This window comes from Carassius auratus, chromosome 26, assembly GCF_003368295.1.
Source record: "Carassius auratus strain Wakin chromosome 26, ASM336829v1, whole genome shotgun sequence".
In the NCBI taxonomy this organism is placed as follows: Eukaryota; Metazoa; Chordata; class Actinopteri; order Cypriniformes; family Cyprinidae; genus Carassius; species Carassius auratus.
The window spans coordinates 7,607,823-7,628,775 of record NC_039268.1 but is presented as its reverse complement, the minus strand read 5'-3'; the positions used below and the strand labels follow the sequence as shown (position 1 = coordinate 7,628,775).

The window sequence follows — 20,953 nt, the reverse complement described above, 5'->3', positions numbered from 1 at the left end:
GTTGATATGTTGGATCTATACAACATCTATAAAGCAGTTCTGAAAAATGGCAAATAGCAAAAGCAATTAATCTCCTAAAAGGTTCATTTTAATAGCCAATGTAGATTTTTTTTTAGTGTTCAGTCCTGCACAAATCATCTCCTGGCACAGAGGGCTGTCTGACCTTGTACAGGTTTTCTCGTTGAGTCGGAGTTGCTGCCAATGTAAATCTGCACCGAAAAAGAATACAATTACCTTCTTTCATAATCTACAAACATAATATACAACATACAAAAACAACCTCAAACACACATGCATGCAAATGCAAATAGTATGAAGTCATACCATTCATGCAACAGTAATTCAGTGCTGTAATTATGCTGTAATTATTTATTCAAAATTGCAAATGTATAGTTTAAATTTCAGTATCATATCTGTATAACAGCAGAGGTTAATACAAACACGTTCCATTCAAACAGGCAGTCATACTCACCAGGGAGCTGAGGATTGTGGGTATTTCCACAGAGCCTCCTGGGCCATGGTGTAGAATCAGTGCCTCATCAAGGTTTTAGCCAATCAGCACCAGCTGTGTATATCACCATGGAAGCACTCAAGAAATCTATTCTGAACACAATATAAAATGATGATTAGAAAATAGATAGCATATGGACATTTTTACCTAATGCATTTTCTCTCAACTAAGGTCAGTGGTGTGTGAGTGTGTGTGTATCTTCCGGGACATCTCCTGCTGTGTGTGTAAACAGCATGGGGTGGAAATATGCATCTGGAGCACAATGATAAAAATAACTGTCAGGGTGGAGGCACAAACAGAAACACACACTCAATCTCAAGAGGAATCACCTAACTGGGTAGTAAATAAGAATGAAATGAGTTTACACTGCACGGATCAAAGGGCATACATGTCTAAACAATAAAACCAAAAATAACTAACTATGTCATATATCAAGTATTAACACTTTTAATTAAACTTCCTAAAGAGTTAGACTAGCTTCACAACCCATTACTTGAGTTATATGAGTGACAGCTTGAGCATTTTTCATTTAAATCTAAGTAAACAAATTATATATTTTAAAAAATTATGTTATTATTTAAAATAAAAAATAGATTTCCTTGAATCAGTTGACATGAGTATAACAAATCTTTTTTCGATTACTGAATATCATACAAAATATTAAGATATTCCGTATAACCTAGCTGTTAAAAATGACAATAGGGTTTGACTGACAGACATATAAGCACTGAGATTTTGATTTAGTTTGGCATTTTGTATCCATGCATAACCTAGAGCAGAAATCAAACAGAAGCAGAGCAGTTCAGTGTGTGTGAGAGTGTGGTGAGCTTTAATTAGAGATGTCTGACTGGTGGCTAACCTCCCTGAGATCCCTCTTTCAGAACCTTGCATCTCTCTTTTTCTCTCTCACTCAGGAGGTTGCCACGCTTATGACCTTAAAGAATGTGTGTGTGTCTGTTTGAGTACATGAATTAAATCTGACCACAGTAATTGACCCTCCGCTAAGCTCTGCACCTCTTGCCCGCTGTAGGCAACTACCCATGAGAACGAAAAGGAGATTTTTTGTGAGCAGTATGGATTTCAGTAAAATGTGCTCATAAAGCATTTAAGCTGGAATGAAGTGTGACATTGCAAAGTAATATTTTATCTGCTCAAGTTTTTTACTACATTAGATCGAACAGTAATGTTAATAAACACTTATCACAGTCAAAGAAAAAGTATCATTACAAAGTGGTTAAAGTGCTAGGTCACACAATAAATGAAAATTCTGTCTTTTTATATTCTTTCATTATTTTTGTCTATCCATTTAAACTCCACACAACCAAAACATTCAAACATCAAAAAGTACAAAAAATAATCGATATGAATTGACCTGTTTAAAACCTTTCTGATGAGACATGGTCGCTTTATAGGAAGAACAGATGTCGTTTATATATTTATAGATGATGATCATATATAAACATTGATCAACACACATACACAGAGCTTATACAATGTTTTTTGTTTTGCACTTTTTGATGCATGACACTTTTGGTTGCATGGACTTTAAATGGATGGAAAAAATTATAAGAAAATATTAAAAATAGCCTCATTTCTGAAGACGAACGCAAGTGTTTTTGGTTTGGAAATGACATGGTTCCATGATCATAGCTCATGGTTAACGATAATATAATTTGAATTTTGAGGTGAACTAACCAAAACTGCTTTTCAAATCATAACATTTTTAATTTCTGTTTGATTCTCAGACAATGCTATGGAATGGCTTCAGAAGACTTAGTATAAGAGTCATGTTGAATACTTTTATAGTGCCTTTATAGTATTTTTGTCTTTTCAGAGGTAAACAGTATAAATCACTGCCGCTTTTCTTGTATAAAAGAGCGGCTCTGGTATCCTGCTTAACATTTCATTTTATGCTGGAGAATAAAATAATGACAAAGGCAGATGGTGATGCCAGTTTTCGTTCCGTTTGTTTCAGAACAATAATGTAATTCACATTCTATAAAATAAAACCTTTCAAAGCTCTATTGTTTGGAAAATGGTTCCTGCTGTTGTCCCCCGGAATGTGCGTTACGAAAAATTATTGAAGCAACTGACACTTCAGAGAGGACAGAATCCATCCACAGAGAGCTGAAGCAAGATAACACACACTAAACAGCAGAATGAAATACACTTCAATAGCTCAGCTCTTTTCCACTCCAAACTTCACTTAAAGAAATGAATTCCGCAGCACTTAGAACAGACAGAGTTTGCCATCTGGATACAACAGCTATAATCATAACACACACACACACCCTCAAATCCACTGGAGTCTTTACGAGGAGCAAAAAAGAAGGAATGTGAGGTAAAACTGAAGAATTCTTGGCATGTCATTTTCAGAAGGCTTTAATTACCCATCTGAGAAAAACACATCGCACTTTTCTTTCATACACACTCATATATACACACACACACACAACACCCAAATATACCTGTATCTCTGCAGGTAGAGGTGCTTGTCACATTCAGATGAGGTTCCTACCTGCAAAACAGAGAAACACACAGTTAGTTTGTGAATTAACAGTGTGAGTGTGTGTTAAAAGTGTCACTTTAAGTAATTATAATAATAATACCAGACAGAAATACCAAAGAATACATAAAAAATCATTTTAAGAACTAAATATACAACGCAGACACTGACTGACGGTTTTAGCAGCTGAAAATAAAACGTTAAACAAACCACACAACCTGAATAATCCAACTGTGCAAATCAGAAACAGAGGGCACAGTTCTGTGAAGCACATCCCACTGAGGGCGAGAGAGAGAGACGCTTGTGCTCACAAACAGGCGGACTGGTTAGATTAAAGGAGGTTTATTTAGCTGCAAAAACAGGGAGGAACATGTATAGTCGGAGTTGACTGCTGTTCATAACTGCACATCTCTCTGCTCATGCCATAAAAGTGCATCCAGTCAGTTTCATGGAAGAAAGCGACAACAATAAAAGGCGCATAAACATGCATACAAATACGCAGATGAATACTGGGAAAGAGGCAAGTCACAATCATATTTCAGAAGGAAGAAATCTTGCAAACACACACGCACAAGGCCTTATATCAAAGACTTGCTTTCCAGCACATTGCACTGTGAAAACAGCTGGCAAATGACATAGATGAAAAGAGGGAGGGAAAAGAAAGGGAGATGGTGAGAACGAGTGCAAAAGGCAACAGAGAGGAAAAGAAGAAAGGGAAAACCCACAGCACTATGGGTTTCCATCAACATCTGTATAAACAATCCATGTTGTGCATACTAGAAGCTTTGAGACACAATTTTTAGTTGGTCCCAGTTTATGCTTCTTTCAAAACGTTGTGTACACATTTACTCTTTATGATATACATTCTTTCACTGTATATTATTAAAGATATCAAATAGGTTTTAGAGTTTAATACTATAGAAGAACCTAAAAAAATGAATCTAGAACAAATATACTGATCTGAAGAATTTAGGAAGAAAAACATCACAGAAAAACTGTCTTAAACTGAAAAGAATCGTATAGCCAACAAAGGAACCTAGATCTGTGTTCTGAATATGGAGAGGTTTTTTTTTTTGGAAATGGCCCACAAGAAAAGGAAAATCACAAACGAGATCTCTTTAATATGCCAGCTGCCTCTCCTAGACAGCAATGAGATTAAATGGAGAACAAATGGGGACTTTTGTTAAAGTCTTCTGCTGCTTAGAGAAGAAGACTCCAGTAATCCCCAAATGTGAGATTCAGAAGAGATTTCAACAATGTCACAAAAAGATTTGCCAAAATGCTTACTTCTGCAACCAAAAGTCTGAGATTTCAGTATCATATCTCAAACATTTGCTTTGATAGCTTCTGTTGTCCTCATTTGTAAGTTGCTTTGGATAAAGGCATGTGCTAATTAACCAATGTAAGGGTAAATGCAAGCATTTTATTTTTGGGGGGGGGGGGGTTAACACTTTTATATATGGACCAATTCACACTATTAACTAGTTGCTTATTAGCATACCTATTATTAACACATTGGCTGTTTATTAGTGCTTATAAAGTACATATTCTGCATGACAACTTAACAACTACCTTACTATGAATAAGCATCAAATTAGATGTTTATTGAGGCAAAAGTATAGTTAATGGTTTGTTAACAGTGAGAATTGGACCTTAAAATAAGTGTGACCGCATTTTTACAGCATTTATTAATATAGTTAATAAAAACACAATTCAACATTTGAATGGTGGCAAAGGAGCGGTAAATTTCCAGAAACCTTCCATGGGAACTTCGTATATATTCCAATTTAGAAATTTACCAGGAATTTGTGGGAATTTAAATGAATTTTTGGGACTTTACAGGATTTTGGGGAATTTATGGAAATTAACTGGAAATCTAATTTAGATCATATACAAACACATATATATATATATATATATATATATAAACTTTTTTTTTGATCATAGGTTCACATGCATGCAAAATTATTTAAATTTAAAAAAACATGTTTTGAATTTCTAGGGGGAAATCTGTTTTTTTTTTTCAGGATTTATTGATGAATGATGAGTGAACAGTGTTTTCTTCAAAATAGAAATATTTTCTACCTCTAAATGGTAATTGTTAAAAAAAATTCTATTTTAAATAAATGCTGTTCTTTTTTCAACTCATTATTCTTCAAAGATTAAATAAAAATTATAATAAATTAAACAGCACAACTGTTTCCAAAATTTAAGATTATAAATAAGCATATTAGAATTAGCATATAAGAATGATTTCTGAAGAATCGTGTGAAACTGAAGACTGAAGTAATTCATTCACAGAAAAAAACATTACATTTTAAAGCATTAAAACGGAAAAACATTATTTAAAATTGTAATACCAGTAATATTGCGCAATATAACTATTTTGTTCTGTATATTTGATCAAATAAATGACGGACTTGATGAGCAAAAGATATTCAAGGTTTAAACCATTAAAAAGTTATGTTTCCAAACATTTGACCAGTGCTGTCCTTCTGTATGATAACAGAAAACTGGCTAGCAGAGAGAGCGTCACAGCTTGAGCTAGTTTATATCTCATAAATTGTCAATGAAAAATTGCTAACTCAGATTTGTCGTATCTTGATTTTACTGGCTAGCTAGCTACTGTATAATCACTTTTTGGTATTTAAACATGAATCCCATAGATTAAATATATTTAAGATATCGAAACTTAGATGAAGTCTTTGGGCTTAAATGCAGCAAGTGTGTCTTCAGAGAAAATGCAGTGTGTGGGGGGAGGGTAATTTTTAGACTTCTGTTTTATTATTATCTCACCTAAATTTTTGTTCCAGTCTATGGTTTGTTCAGTCAGTATATTTGTTTTTACAATGGTATAGGCTATTTTAGTGTCACACTATGTTACACACAGCACAAGCAAGTTTAAAATATTTTTTTGTAATATTCATGTAATTTGGACTTGTTGATATTTTGTGTGCAGGATTCAAGAAATTATCTGTTCATATTATGGAGGAAAGCACAGTGCATGTAGGGGGTGTGGCCTCAATAGCCCTGCAGTGAGCAGTGTGTTGTGTGCATGTGATTGAGCAATGTGTAGGGTAGAAATTTAACTGAAATTGCATTAAATCAGGTTGTTTTAACCATAATTATGCTGCAAGATTTTTTCTATTTTTTAAGTCTCCAGTTCCTGTCATTATGCAAATATTAACAAATGGAACATTACTGTAAAATTTTACTTCTATTTTAGGAGACACATCTGAGGCAAATTGTAAATGATAATTAAAGAACTATTTTGAAGTCCATACTTTTATTGTTTTTAAATTAAGCTACTTATAATGACTAGGAGATACTCAGTTGTAGGAAAAGTTTCGGAAATACTGTCCCAAAAATACAGCTAGGTCAGAAACGCACGCAAAGCACTTCAGCTAATAGTCCATATCTTCTGTGTTGCAGTTGATCAGAGAAGAAACTGCTGACGTACGTCAAACACAACCGAGATGAAGGCTGTTTTGTCTGATGCTGTCTGCTCTGATACTGCTCATATGACAAGAGACAAGTATGCATAGATTATATCATTCCCTAATAACCACCGTAAGATTGAACATGATGGAACATCATAAATCAATGCTGTCACGCCAGACAAACACACAGCTAGGGGTTATGTGAAAATCAGAAAATGAATATTCCTGACTGACTTTGCTATGATGGGAGTTCTGTTTTTAGAAGACATTTTTTAAACAAAACGTTCTCCTAAATTAATAAGCATACGAATAAGATTTTTTTATTATTATTATTATTTACTTAATTACTTCACGTTATTTCTGTGATCATCCTGGTTTTTTTTATCCTCTTGATTATATAGAACTAAATATATAGAAAAGTGGAGCAACAAGCACATTCTTTAATATTTATAATTTCTGTATTACACAGACATGAAACAACAGTATAGTTAATGACATCATTTTCATTTTTGGGTGAACTACCCCTTTAAGTGTACGAGAAAAGTGTACGATTTAGGGTACAAAGCAACCGAAGATAAAAGGCATGTAGCCTGGCTCAGGAACACACGGTGGAGCATTCTTGTCCCTCTCATACACAAACACACAACCACAATGTGTGTGAGAGAGCCAGAGGCACAGCACAGGAGCTGAACTGAGCCCAAAACCCATTTCCTGTTCCAGCAGCAGACAGGAATTGGGGGAGGGAGATGGTGGGCGTCACAGAAAACCAGTCCATCCTCCTCAAACACGATCACTGCCAAACATCTGGAGTGGGCTTTTTCTCTCACACACACACACAAACTCACACAAACAGCATGAAAACATGCAACTATTACAGCCCCACAGCACTTTGGATAATGTTTCAGTGATGTCATGAATGATGGAGGTGACATTCCATAGTGATGTCATGATCTTTGTATGTCATATTCAAAGCCAACTCATACTCAATAGAAACTCAATATCCCAAAGAGTCACTTCTACCACTACTCAAGCTAAAGCAGTGCTGATCTTGTTTTCTTTTTTAAGTTCGTTTTAACAACATTTTCATTAGCCGCAAGAAGAAGTGCACTGAGCTGAGTATTAGACTTGGCCAACATACTTTCTTTATGTAAATATATTCAAAGGCAAACTCTAAATGTCCAAACAGACTGGGGCCTTTTTTGAAAGAAGTCTCTTGTGCTCACCAAGACTGCATTTGTTATTTAATCAAAAACACAACAAAACCTGTTTCAAGTTTAATATATTTAAAAATATATATATATTAATATTACTTCACATTTTCACATTCACATTGTATTCCTATGATGGCAAAGCTGAATTTCTGTCAAAGCTGTCATTACACCAGTCTTCTGTGTCACATGATCTTTCAGAAATCAATCTACTTATGTGGTACTCATGAAACATTTATTATTATTATCAATGTTTTAAACAGTTGTAATAATAATAATATTTTAGCGTAAACTGTGATACTTTTCATTAAACATTTTGTTGAATGAAAAATTCAAAAGCACAACATTTAGGGCTGTGCAATTAATAAAACTTTAGTTTCGATTTCAATTTTGGCCACCAACGATTATGAAAATACAATAATCAAGAGAAAATTATTATTGCGTCCCATTCCACCCCCTTTCCAGCGGTGCGCTTTCGTTCATACAAAAAAAATGAATTCTCGTGCAAATCAGTAAATCCTGTAACTTTTGCAAAATGGGACATCCTTGATTTATTTAAGTTGATTAGATTTATTCATGTTTTTATGAATAAATAATAATACGGTTAAATACATGCAAAAATGACAACCTGGAGCTTAACACACTCAAAACTGTGGAGATAATTGTGGACTTCAGAAGAAACCCCCCTGCACTCCCCCCACACACCATCATGAACAGCACTGTGACTGCAGTGGAGTCATTCAGGTTCCTGGGCACCACTACCTCCCTGGACCTGAAGTGGGACATTCACATTGACGCCATTGTTAAGAAGGCCCATCAGAGGTTATACTTCCTTCACCAGCTGAGAAAGTTTAACCTGCCACAGGAGTGTTTTTCCAAAATACACCAACACATTAACTTTTCAACTCAAGGTAATAACATTTTAGACTTTGTTTACAACACACAGAGAGGAGCTCACAAAGCCCTCCCCTTGCCCCACCTCGGGGCTTCAGACCACATCACTGTCATGCTAATGCCTGCATACAGGCTGCTCATTAAAGTCAGCAAACCAGTTTCAAAACAGATTCAAGTGTGGCTGGAATGATCGTCAGAGGCTCTTCAAGACTGCTTAAACACAACTGACTGGAATATGTTTAAGCAAGCTGCCACATACAATAACACCACTGGCCTCAAGGAGTACTCAGAGACTGTCACTGCCTACATCAACAAGTGTATTGATGATGTAACAGTCACTGTCCGGGCCATGGATGACAGGGGAGGTCTACAGACTTCTGAAGACGCAGAACGCTGCATTCAGAGCTGGAGATGAGGTGGGCCTGAGAACAGCCAGGGCCAACCTGTCCCGCGGCATCAGAGACGCTAAGAGACATCACTCCAGGAGGATAGCCCATCAATTCAGCAACAGCAGAGACACTAGGAGCCTGTGGCAGGGGATACAGACCATTATGGACTACAAGCCCCCACCACGGACCTGTGACAGCAACATCTCTCTGCTGAATGAGCTAAACACCTTCTTCGCTCGCTTTGAGCAACAAAACAGCACCAGTGTACAGAAGACTCCACCTCCTCCCAGTGACCAAGTGATGACGCTGACCCCAGACAGCGTGAGGAGATCTTTCAGCAGGATCAATGTACGCAAAGCACCGGGTCCTGACAACATCCCTGGGCGTGTACTGAGAGACTCACTGATGTCTTCAAAGACATTTTCAACATCTCACTTAGTCAGGCTGTTGTTCCCACATGTTTCAAAACTACCACCATCATTCCAGTTCCGAAGAAGCCATCTCGATCCTGCTTCAATGACTACTGTCCTGTTGTACTTATATTCCCATCCTCATGAAGTGCTTTGAACGGCTAGTCATGCACCACATCAAGTGTGCCCCCCCCCTTCCTGGATTCATTCCAGTTTGCATATGGGTCCAACTGGTCGACCGATGATGGCATCTCCACTGCGGTCCACTCAGCACTCACACATATAGAGAAAAAAAACTTGTCAGAATGCTGTTCATAGACTTCAGTTCAGCATTCAACACAATCATCCCTCAACAGCTCATTTACAAACTGGTCCAGCTAGGTCTCAACACTTCGCTTTGCAGCTGGCTGTTGGACTTTCTTACTGGAAGACCTCAGGCAATACAGGTCGGCAGCAACACATCCAGCACCATCACACTGAACACTGGGGCCCCCCAAGGATGTGTGTTGAGCCCCCTCCTCTTCACTCTGCTGACCCATGACTGTACACCGTCACACAACTCCAACCTCTTCATTAAGTTTGCGGATGACACAACTGTGGTGGGTCTGATTAGCAACAAAGATGAGACAAACTACAGGAGCGATGTGAGCTGCCTGGCCGGATGGAGCAGTGACAACAATCTCTCTCTGAACGTGGAGAAGACGAAGGAGATTGTTGTTGACTTCAGGAGAGCACACACTCAGCACATTCCTCTGACCATCAACGGTGTGACCGTGGAGAGAGTGAGCAGCACCAAGTTCCTGGGTGTGCACATCACAGAGGACCTCTCCTGGACCAACAACACAGCAGCACTGGCCAAGAAATCACAGTAGCGTCTCTACTTCCTCCGCAAACTGAGGAGAGCCAGAGCCCCGCCCCACATCATGTACACCTTCTACAGAGGCACCATCGAGAGCATCCTGTCGAGCTACATTACTGTGTGGTATAGTGCAACGCATAGTGAGAGCAGCTGAGAAGGTCATTGGTGTCTCTCTTCCCTCCCTCCAGGACATTTATGGAACCCGTCTCACACGTAAAGCCCTTTGCATCCAGGTGATCCCACTCACCCATCACACAGCTTTTTCAGTCTGCTGCTATCAGGGAGGAGATTGCGGAGTCTCCAGGCCAGGACCAGCAGACTGAAGGACAGCTTCATCCATCAGGCTGTAATGAAGCTGAACTCGCTCCCTCTTCTGCCCCAGGCACCGCTGAACTAAGACCCCCCCGACCCCCCCCCCCCCAGATCCAACATCCCCAGGTCCTTCCACTCCTCCCTCCCACTAACATACGATGACATGCACCAGTCACTTTGTGCAGCATTGGCTCATAAAAACAACTGCTCGAGCCCTTAGTCACTTTAATCACTCTGAATAAACTTTTTTTGCACTAAAAATCTTTTTATCCACACTGTTTGTCGACTTCACTGGTTTGCACTCTATCTGCCATGTGCCTTGCGCTGTTTTATTTTTAATTTTATTATATGTCTTTTTTTACATTCCCTTATTGTATAGCTGTATCTTATATTTCATATTTGATCTAGACTTTTAGGCTCTACTGTTAGTGTTATCTGTATGCACTGAGGGTCTGAGAGTAACACAATTTAGATTATCTGTATGTATGTACTGTACATGTGGAAGAACTGACAATAAAACAGACTTGACTTGAGCTGCTGAAACAGTTCTACTCTGCCATAATTGAATCCATCCTCTGCACTGCAACTGTCTGGTTCAGCTCAGCTACCAAATCTGACCTCAGAAGACTACAGAGGGTAGTCCGGACTGCTAAGTGAATCATTGGTACAACCCTCCCCACTCTCCAAGAACTGTACTCATCCATAGTGAGCAAAAGGGCTGGCAATATCACTCTGGACCCTTCACATCCAGCAAAATCCCTCTTTGAACTGTTGCCATCTGGTCAACGCTACAGAGCTCTGAGCACCAGAACGACCAGACACAGGAACAGTTTCTTTCCTCAGGCAATCCATCTAATGAACAATTGACAATAACTTTGGAACACACAACACTATTTATATACTCATAAACTTATTTATCTAACACACACACTTAGTCTACACTTCAAATTTGCAAATAATTTACCTGTAAATACAAAACTGTCTATTGGAATATACCTGCATATACAATTGTAAATTTATATATTGCTATTCCTTATTTACTTGTTCTTACTGTCGCTGTCATTCTGTTGCACTGCAAAAGCTTCTGTCATGAAAACAATTTCCTTGTATGTGTAAACATATCTGGCAATAAAGCTCATTCTGATTTTGATTCTGATTCTTAAGTGTTTTTTTTTTGTAGTGTTACTTTCTTATACACCTAAAGCCCCTTCAGAAATATAGTTGCAGGATGCTGACCTCAAGACAGATCCCAGAACAATGAATGGAGCGGATGGCTCACAATAACCATGACTTACAAGCCATTATAGCAACATCAACACACACCTCCTTATCCTCACACACAACAAGCAAGTTGAAAGGAACTTCAGTTAGACACAACACAGAGTGTGAGAACAAAAAAGAGCTGGCTAGTGTGTGTGTGTGTGTGGATGGGGTGTAGAAATAGGCATGTTCTATAATAGCAAGCAGGATGAGTCCATTGTTCCCAGCATTTCCTCCGAAAAACATTTAAAATAACTGCAAAACTGTGTGTTGACCTGTACACATAAATTTAAAACGAAACATTGACAAATCACAGCAGTCTCGATATTACATAAAACAGCTTACACAGGGCTTATCTCTCCTTCTCTCTCTATTTCAGTTCTGTGAAAAACTGTAACTCCTGATCAGATTGTGTAGCAATCTGTATTTGTGCTAATACCCATTAAAACCAGCAATCTGCAGTTTAACAGGCCTTTGGTCAACAGATTTTCAGACCACTCTGTAGATTATACAAAGAGGGAGTGTGGTACACCAACTACCCAGGGGTGTTTCTCAAAAGCATAGTCATCCAACTACAGTCGCATGTTTTGTCATTAGCAACATAGGCTAGCTCAATGATTCAGTGTTCTCACAATGAAACTTCCAATGCACATTTGCAAAGAGCATTGCAAAGCTGTATGGTTGGAACTAGGGATGAAACAAATGTTCCACAAACAAAATGATTGGGCCGAAAATAGCAAAAAATGCTCTTTCTATGTTCGGCCAAATAAGTGTGGAAGCATTTCAAGGTGTCTGAGGAAGATGCAAAAATAATTACAAGCACTGACAGCAAAAGACTGTTTAGTACTGCATCTCATGTCTCTGATGAGAAGAGGAAGGGGTGGTTGTTGATGGTTACTGTGACTGCGAAATGGCTTTAAACAATTAGAAAAATAAACTTCCGAAGGTTTTGTTTTCTGATACACACATGAATTGCATGTATACTGACAGCGATGAACAACTCGCGGCACCTGCTTGTTAGCCTGGGTTCAGTGAGAGGACAATCTGCACTGAAACAGTCTTACTCGTCAGTTGCTAAGTAACATTTGTATTAATTTTTACAAGGCATGGATGTGAAAATGTGATACGTGTGACAAAATCTTCTCAAATTCGTAAGGAGAATCATCTATAAAATAAATTTGCTGTTGTCAACAAAAAGAAGCACTAAGGACTTCATGCAGGTTTCCTCCAAAATAAAAGATGAGAAGAAGCAAGAACTCCTCAACGTTTATAAATGTTAATACTGTAGTTTTTACTACGTAATAGTACATTTCTGTAGACTACAGTAATTAATTTGTAGTTAATGTTGTTCTGTAAAATAAAACAAAATAGCAAGTCATGAATAATGACAACAGCTCTATCAATAGTGTTCAATAGTACTGTATCACACATAGTGTTCAAATTGAGATCTGTAATATTCTCTAATGTTTAAAAAGAAGTCTCTTCTGCTCATCAATAGTGCATTTATTTTTACAGTAAAAAAATTTATTCCTGATTCATGAAGGGGGTCTCAAAAATGGCCAAATAATTATATTTTACTAACTTATGAATTTTAAGTTAAATTGTGCTTTGGTATAATGTCTGCTAGAATGTAAAAACTTTTTTTTTTTTTAAATGTTCACAGTTATATAAGTATTTTTAAATTGTTGCTTTGTAATTGTTTTTTTTTTCTTTGAAAAGCAAGACAAAACAGTAAAAATCACAAACTTGTACATACTTAACATCACATTAGTTTTAGAAACCATATCTCCAGTTAATGTCTCCAATGATCCATCATATTATGGTAGTTAAGCAGCAAATTAGATCACTGTATAGGAATTTCCCAGATTGCAAAAGTCGTTTAATTCCATCACTGAAATAACAATGACATTGCTCACGATTGCTCAATATTTAAGGGTTTGGGATTTTAACAAATCCAAGTTTTTTTTTTTTTTTTTACTTATTTGTGTTCAAATCTTTTTTATTAAAGTATTCAATGAAACAACAAATACCTGTTTTAATCTGTTCATTTTGGATCTTTTGACTGAAGTAACCGGCAGCTAACCAGAACACCCTAGCAACTGCAATCCACCCAGCATTAATAAAACATCTTGATAATTCAGTGATCTGTTTGCTTTTGGCATGATAGGTGAATATGAAATTACAGCAGCTGACATGACTGATGTGAAACATTCACGCACATACACTCATACCTTTGGACCTGTCAGCTTTGAGAGCACACTGCTTTGAGGCATGAAAATTAGCATAAAAATTACCATCTGCACCTGACATGCAGCCTTGACAAAACATATACACACACAGCTAGAAATACTGGAATTGTACATTTACTTTCATGTGCATATGTAACCTACATCTCACCTCATCATTCTGTCAGTAAAAAAAAGAAACAAGATGGACGTCGACAGAGTTCGTAGACAGGAGGAGATTGAATAGGCAGAGGAACTTTCTAGAAGGTTAATGTGCAGCTCCTGTGTTTGTGCGTTTTACGTCTCGGAGCCAGACAAGCCTGACACAAATTCATTTCGGTACTGCACAGATGGAAGGCCGAGCAAGGAGAGCCAGACAGAATAAAATAAAAATTCATTCAGAAAAAACAGCATAAATATGTTTGCATTTCTCAGAAAAGCATGAAGACGCATAAGTCTGACTGGCTTTCCACTGACATGCCAATACACAATCACTCTGAGCAAACACACAGAGGAATGTGAGTGAGTGTGTACTCAGGCTCTGTGAAAACATCCACAGGAAATAGGAAGTGATGTCAGGCTTGTCAATAATAGTGACCTTTCATTTCAAGCGACCGGTGAATTGAATTACCATGCAAAAAAGCATTTTTCTGTTTAATGTCATTCAAACACCTCAATCCAACTCATACATACAAACTTGGTGTAAATGGTGAGGAGCAGATCCATATATTTTCACCCACGTGAAAGACAGTTTATCTTTCTTCATGAAAATAGACCACACAGCTGTCGGCTCCCAACAGAGAGCAAAAAAGAAAGGGAGATAATAGGGAGCAAGAAATGACAATACAAGCCTCCTATTGTTAGGCCAGGATGGAAAAGAGGCATTGGGACATATGCACATAGTGGGAATGAAACAGCACTTTCATAATCCTGAGTCAAGCCCAAGGCAACTATTGGTCAGATGAGAGTAGTGTGATAATGTTACACACACACACACACACACACACACATTAAAAATGACAGTGGGATCGTGGCATGATCTTACACCCCCTTCTGTGGAAAGCAGGACTGATTAAGGATGAATGATGAGTCTGGCTGCTCCCCCTTCTCAGTTCTCTAAAGTTAGTCTGAGGCCAGCGTCCCACTAGACAGTTTTTAAGCTGATTTTCAGTCTTAAGCTTTATTGACTCAGTCATTGGAGAATCAGACGGCGGGTGATGCACGCAGCCTCATTTCTAGGATATGATCCAAACTTTCATTCAGTAAACAACACAATGCCACATATGCTGATTGCACAGAAGGGACAAATACACAACCAGACACATTAAATGGGTACATTTGCTCCATAAATTGCACCACAATCCAGCCAATATTTTATGTATGTTTTGGTGTTTTTACATTTATTTAAATAGTACAGTTAGAGAGGGAACAAGGATCGGAAAATATTACATAGTTACAAGATACCATGAGAGTGTGTTGCTTCATTACTGAAATCAAATTATTTTTACGTTTTGTCTGATTCTAAATGAAACAGAAATGATTTAAGATATGTACACATATATGCAACAGCGATTTGTAGTGATTGTAGTTTGTCAGCTAAAAATTCATTTGGCTGCTAAATGTTTAATTTGACCAAAATGAAGTTGTTTCAAAGCAGCCTTTGGCTACGTCAGCTTCACAGCAAAAATGTAGCCTGCAAACTCTAAGTTTACAGCCTTCATTTAGTTTCCCATAATCATGTAATCTTAAAAGAACACTTCAGCAGGCTGAAGCTCAATGCCTGCAGTAAAAGCACCTTCCCGTAAAACAATATAACAGAGCAATAACCCAACGGTGCAGATGTACCCCTGTACTACATTCACCCCCCTCTCAGCCATCAGCTGCAGCTTCTCCATAGCACCACCCTCTCGGCCCCCCTCTCTCTCTATCCCCTTCTGACTCACTTTTTCCTCAGTCAGCAAGTCCAGACCCTTAAAGAGGGAGACAGAGACATAGTGCAGCAGCCTGCTGGAATAGAAAACCAACACACACACACACACACAAAGAGAGAGTGTGCCCAGAGGACGCTGCTATTAGTAGTGACATCACATCGCTTACCTAAAAAAAACACACTGGCTTCAACAAGGATACCAGATCCTGTATGAAGATGGTTACCAATACACTGACAAAGTCATATCTCTCCAGTCTGCTGCTGGTGATGTGTATGTCTGTGTGTATTCCAGAGCAATGCTATAAGAACGTGCGCAGAATAAATAGATAGATAAAATGGGCGAAAAAATAATTAATATCTGGCCTAATATATTTCAAGCTTTTAGAGTTTACTCTTTTATATTTCCTTCACAAAAACTATACAAACACATATACAAAAACAGAATAAGAAAATATCAGTCATACATTCCAAGGCCCGGTTCGAATATGCAAGTGAAAATATGGGAAGTGCAAATAAAAATCTATTGTTGGGCCATGCAATCAAAAAATCTAAAGTAATGTAAAAATGGAAATTTGCAGGCTGAGCAGTATAAACACGTTGACAGCTGCAGTATCATATGAAGGAATGTTCCAGGTTTAACACATGATATCTATAGCATCTGTGCCAACAGAAAATAATTGGCTTCTTTTGTTTATAAAATGGGCAAAAGTTATGTTTACACTAATGCATTTACGAAGGAAGATGACAGAGCTTAGTTTGCTTTTAATCTCGAAAATTGTTACAAAATATTAGCAGGCCTTCATTTTGAAAGTCTGAAAAAGACAGAAAGATCTTGAACATGGAAACATTGATCTATAAAATATGAGATTTGGCAATAGTCAGCACTGTTAAAGTCAATACAGTAGAGAGAGTCTACATCACAGGTAGCGATTTGAAGATTTATCAAGCACTAAATGTATTTGATCTTACGCACATTTTAATTTTTAAATGTTTCTGCAAATACTCTTGAGTGTATAGGAATTGTGCACCAAGAAATGCCTGAAATGTAAAATAGTCTACATTCAAATTGTAAAATGCGTCATACTGTCATACTGACCTGACAGGCTGGCAAAGTGTGCACTGAGAAACACAATAATATGGCATGGCTTTGTGCTAACATTTGGCCAAAATATGACCCATGATGAATGTTATAACTAACATTGAGCACTGGCTCTGAAAATAAGACTTTATGACAACAACAGCCTTCAGCAAAACATTCCAGAAGGCTCTCGTTCCTAAAGCAGTGACCTTATCCCAACCAGAGCCCAAGGAAATCTGAATCCTTAACAAGGATATATTTTCACTATACCCTACTGAACTGAGCTGCTGTTGCACGACAGACAGGCACGAAGTGAAGGGATAAAAGTCAACTTTAGAAGATCAAGTATTGGGTTTAAAAAAAGACGAGAGCCACTGAAAAAGACAGAGGTTTACACTTAGATTTTCTCCATTATACTATGAGCTCACAGTTTTTATGAATACAATATGATTCAAAATCTTAGATTAGATTATCTCAGATATGGCATAAAGTAACAATTTTTATACTCTTTTATAGATATATATGGGACAACTACTGTGGGGTCCAAAAGTTTCAGACCATATATTCTAAACATATTAAAACCAACCAGAAACATATCAAATAACTGAGATTATCATATAGGCTAAATCAGGGATTTTCATATTACTGTCCCCCTGCAGTTAGCCCCTTTCCTAAAAATCAATGTATATATTTTTATGTAGACTCTGTGAAAAAAAAAGTGTGCTATAAAGATAATATGTCGTTTCCAAAATTAAATAACTGACTTTTATGTTGTGATGGTACTAAAGCCAAAGAATATGATTGAAATATTATCTAGAGAATACATATCCTATATTAAGATAACAGTTTTTCTTTTTTCTATCCACTATTAGAGATAATGTATGTATAGTTCTTCAACATAAAACAGATTTAGTTTTTATTTCATACAAACCACGTAATACTTATTAATAGGATATTTTTTAGGGTTAGATCATCATGAAACCTTTCAAATAAAAAACCTAAACTAAAAACATCATCACATAACGTGATTGTGTCTCTTCAGAAAAACTGGTATAATTGCTCAATTCATATTTATATGACTGTTATAATGCCTTTATTACTTTATGAAATTTAATAGTAATATATATGTTAGATAGCTTACAACATTTTTCACTGGGGCCTTACAGTTTTATATATTATTAATATGAATGTTTTAATAGCATTTATTTTATACAATTCTGTATCAGATTTTTTATAATTTTTATTCATGCCCAACTCTAGAGCTTATAAACAGTTCAGCAATGTGTTGAGAGAGTCAAACCCATGAAGCAATTGCACCCATCACACCCCACATCTCTTGTGGATTACAGTGGAAGGCCCAGGGATGCAACTACTGTAAGTGGAAATGACCACATATAGTTTACAAACTAGCAAGATCATAAACAAACAGGATCATTCTTACAACCACCACCACCATTTCATCTGGCAACAACACTTCTTTCCAGAAATCCAGCAACCAGCTCTGAAATAACAACAATTCCCAAAGCTGCTCTCAATGTTGCACATGCCTTCTGCATTTCATCCATGAATTATAGGACAGCTAGTGATCAAAAACGCCTTACTGTGAAAGATTTCTACAGTATAACTGGCTGTTGTGGTTCTGCACACGGCTGGAAGCAGCGGAGAATGTGAAATGGTCTTATGGAGGACATGTCTTCTCTTGGAGCAGAACGGGCGTCATGAAACAAGACGAGAGATCGCCACTGAGACGCGACGCGACGCGCACCTACAGCAGACACAGGCCTACGGGCTCATACTAACGATTCTTTCAAACACACATGTCGGGTGTTTTAACTTAAACAAGCGCATTTGCCTCGACACTGTATGAGAGACTATCGATTCCATCTGCTTTGACTTTTCCATTGGCCTGGCCTTGAACAGGGGCCGGAGCCTGCCATAGACCCGAGGGGCGAGGCGCGTAAAAATAGCTGTGGCGAAATAAACCTCCCAAATGGCACTTATTAAACACCACACATCTAACTCCTTAAGTGACATTAATTGTAAAACTGAAGGATCAACAGCGAAGCATAAAGAGAGCGGTTAAGTCGAGCGACATTCAGAAACAGGGCTGCGACCCCCGTTTACACCATTCCGTCGCAACTGAAACGAACTGGATTTAACAGCAGCAAATGCGCGTCATATCACTACTGTGAATCAAGCGATAACGTGTTTGTTACTGTGGCAAAGCTCGAGCCTTCGCATAATGTAACGATCATATTGGAAACAGTTATTCAGAAGCCCATCTGCCGAGGAGGCGTCTGTCCGCCTTCTGCTCGCGCTGTTTGTGCGAAGCACGTCTACAACTTCATTTAACCAACCTTTCAAAGCCATTTCCAACAAAAGTGGCAAACGGAAAGAATTGAATCTTCTCGAATCGTAAATCAGCTGCTCTTATGTCCAGGTTAAATGTTCTGGCATAGCACATCACTCACCTCAGATTTCAGCACCCTCTCCCGTTCTCCTCCTTTTTTCTTCTTTACCTCTCTCGTCTGTTCTCCTCTAGATTCTCGAACGAGTCGTTCATTCGAGTCGAATCTTTTGAATGAGTTGACCGGTTCGCAAGGTCTTTCTGGATGATTCGTTCACGAAAAATCAGTCCGTGTGGTTCTTGAGTCAACAACAGTTCATTGAGAACCTTCGGCTGGGCATTCACGGTTCATGAAGAGCCGAAAACCAACAGGGAGTGGAACATTTCATTAATACATCCAAAAACTGTGATGAGTGATGAAAATTAATGTTACTGTTCTTTAAGATACATTACTTTTAGCCTAATTTTTTTGTTTTTATGAGCTGGTAAATGACTGAAACGAGTTTAACTGTGGTACAATAACTAGGCCTACAATAAACATCCTTTTTAATAAAAAAACAAAAGGCAATATATGCCCCTTTTTGCAACCAGGATATATAAAGCATTCAGAAAAAAAAGACAATAAGCAACATACAGTGGGGAAAATAATTATTTGATACAGGAGGGAGGAATTTTGGTCCATTCCTCTTTACAGATCCTTTCTAAATCTTTAAGGTTTCTTGGCTGTCGTTTAGAAACTCAAAGTTTTAGCTCCCTCCACAGATTTTCTTATGATCTTCTATAGGACTGAGGTCTGGAGACTGGCTTGGCCTCTCCATGACTTTAATGTGCTTCCTCTTGAGCCACCCTTTTGTTGCCTTGGTGGTATGTTTCGGGTCATGCTGGAAAACCCATGCACATGACACATCTTCAGTATTCTGGCTGAAGGAAGGAGGTTCTCTTTCAAGGTTTTATTGTACATGGCCCTGTCCATTTACCCCTTAATGCGGCAAAGTCACCCTGTACCCTTAGCAGAAAAACAGCCCCAAAGCATAATGTTTCTACCGCTGTGCTTGACTGTAGGGATGGGGTTCTTTGGGTCATAGTCTGGATTTCTTTCCTTCTAAACACAGCAAGTCAAGTTAATGCCAAAGAGCTCAATTTTGGTCTCATCTGACAACAGCTCTTTCTCTGTCTATTCAAATTAACCTACTATAAAAATTACAGAACCTTTATTTCTTTGTCAGTGGGCAAACTTATAAAATCAGCAGGGGATCAAATAAATATTTACCCCACTGTATTCTTATAGGGTTTTATTGAATTATGAAATTAAATAAAACACATTATAAGACTTTGGTAGGTTCTCTGAATAATTCAAATTTACACCAACAAATTTCTTTTGTGTTCATTTTCTCTTTTTATATATAAATGTACATTTATGATTTATTTATTTTTGCAAGGAATAGTAATAATAGTAATATTCGTGGGATAATGCTCTAAATGCTTTTCAAAGACTAAACACAAAACAAATTGTATAGCCAATACGTTAAATTATTTTGATCAAATTAGAAAGCTCAATGCAAAACATACAAAATATTATTATTA

General features: G+C 37.6%; 1 protein-coding gene across 6 annotated transcripts in view; it reads right to left on the bottom strand.

Annotated features, from left to right (window-relative positions):
• apbb2b (amyloid beta (A4) precursor protein-binding, family B, member 2b) overlaps nt 1–19,598 on the bottom strand; it is a 47,240-nt gene extending 27,642 nt beyond the window's left edge. For 5 of the 6 annotated variants that reach the window (XM_026203987.1, XM_026203989.1, XM_026203990.1 and 2 more), the window contains exons 1-4: nt 19,494–19,598; nt 2,980–3,029; nt 473–603; nt 164–209 (exon numbers count right to left, since the gene is read on the bottom strand). The gene's annotated coding sequence lies outside the window, so the exon portion shown is untranslated. The remainder of the gene's footprint in view (nt 1–163; nt 210–472; nt 604–2,979; nt 3,030–19,493) is intronic. The other variant, XM_026203988.1, reaches the window with a different exon arrangement.
• Between the last annotated feature and the right edge of the window lie 1,355 nt (nt 19,599–20,953).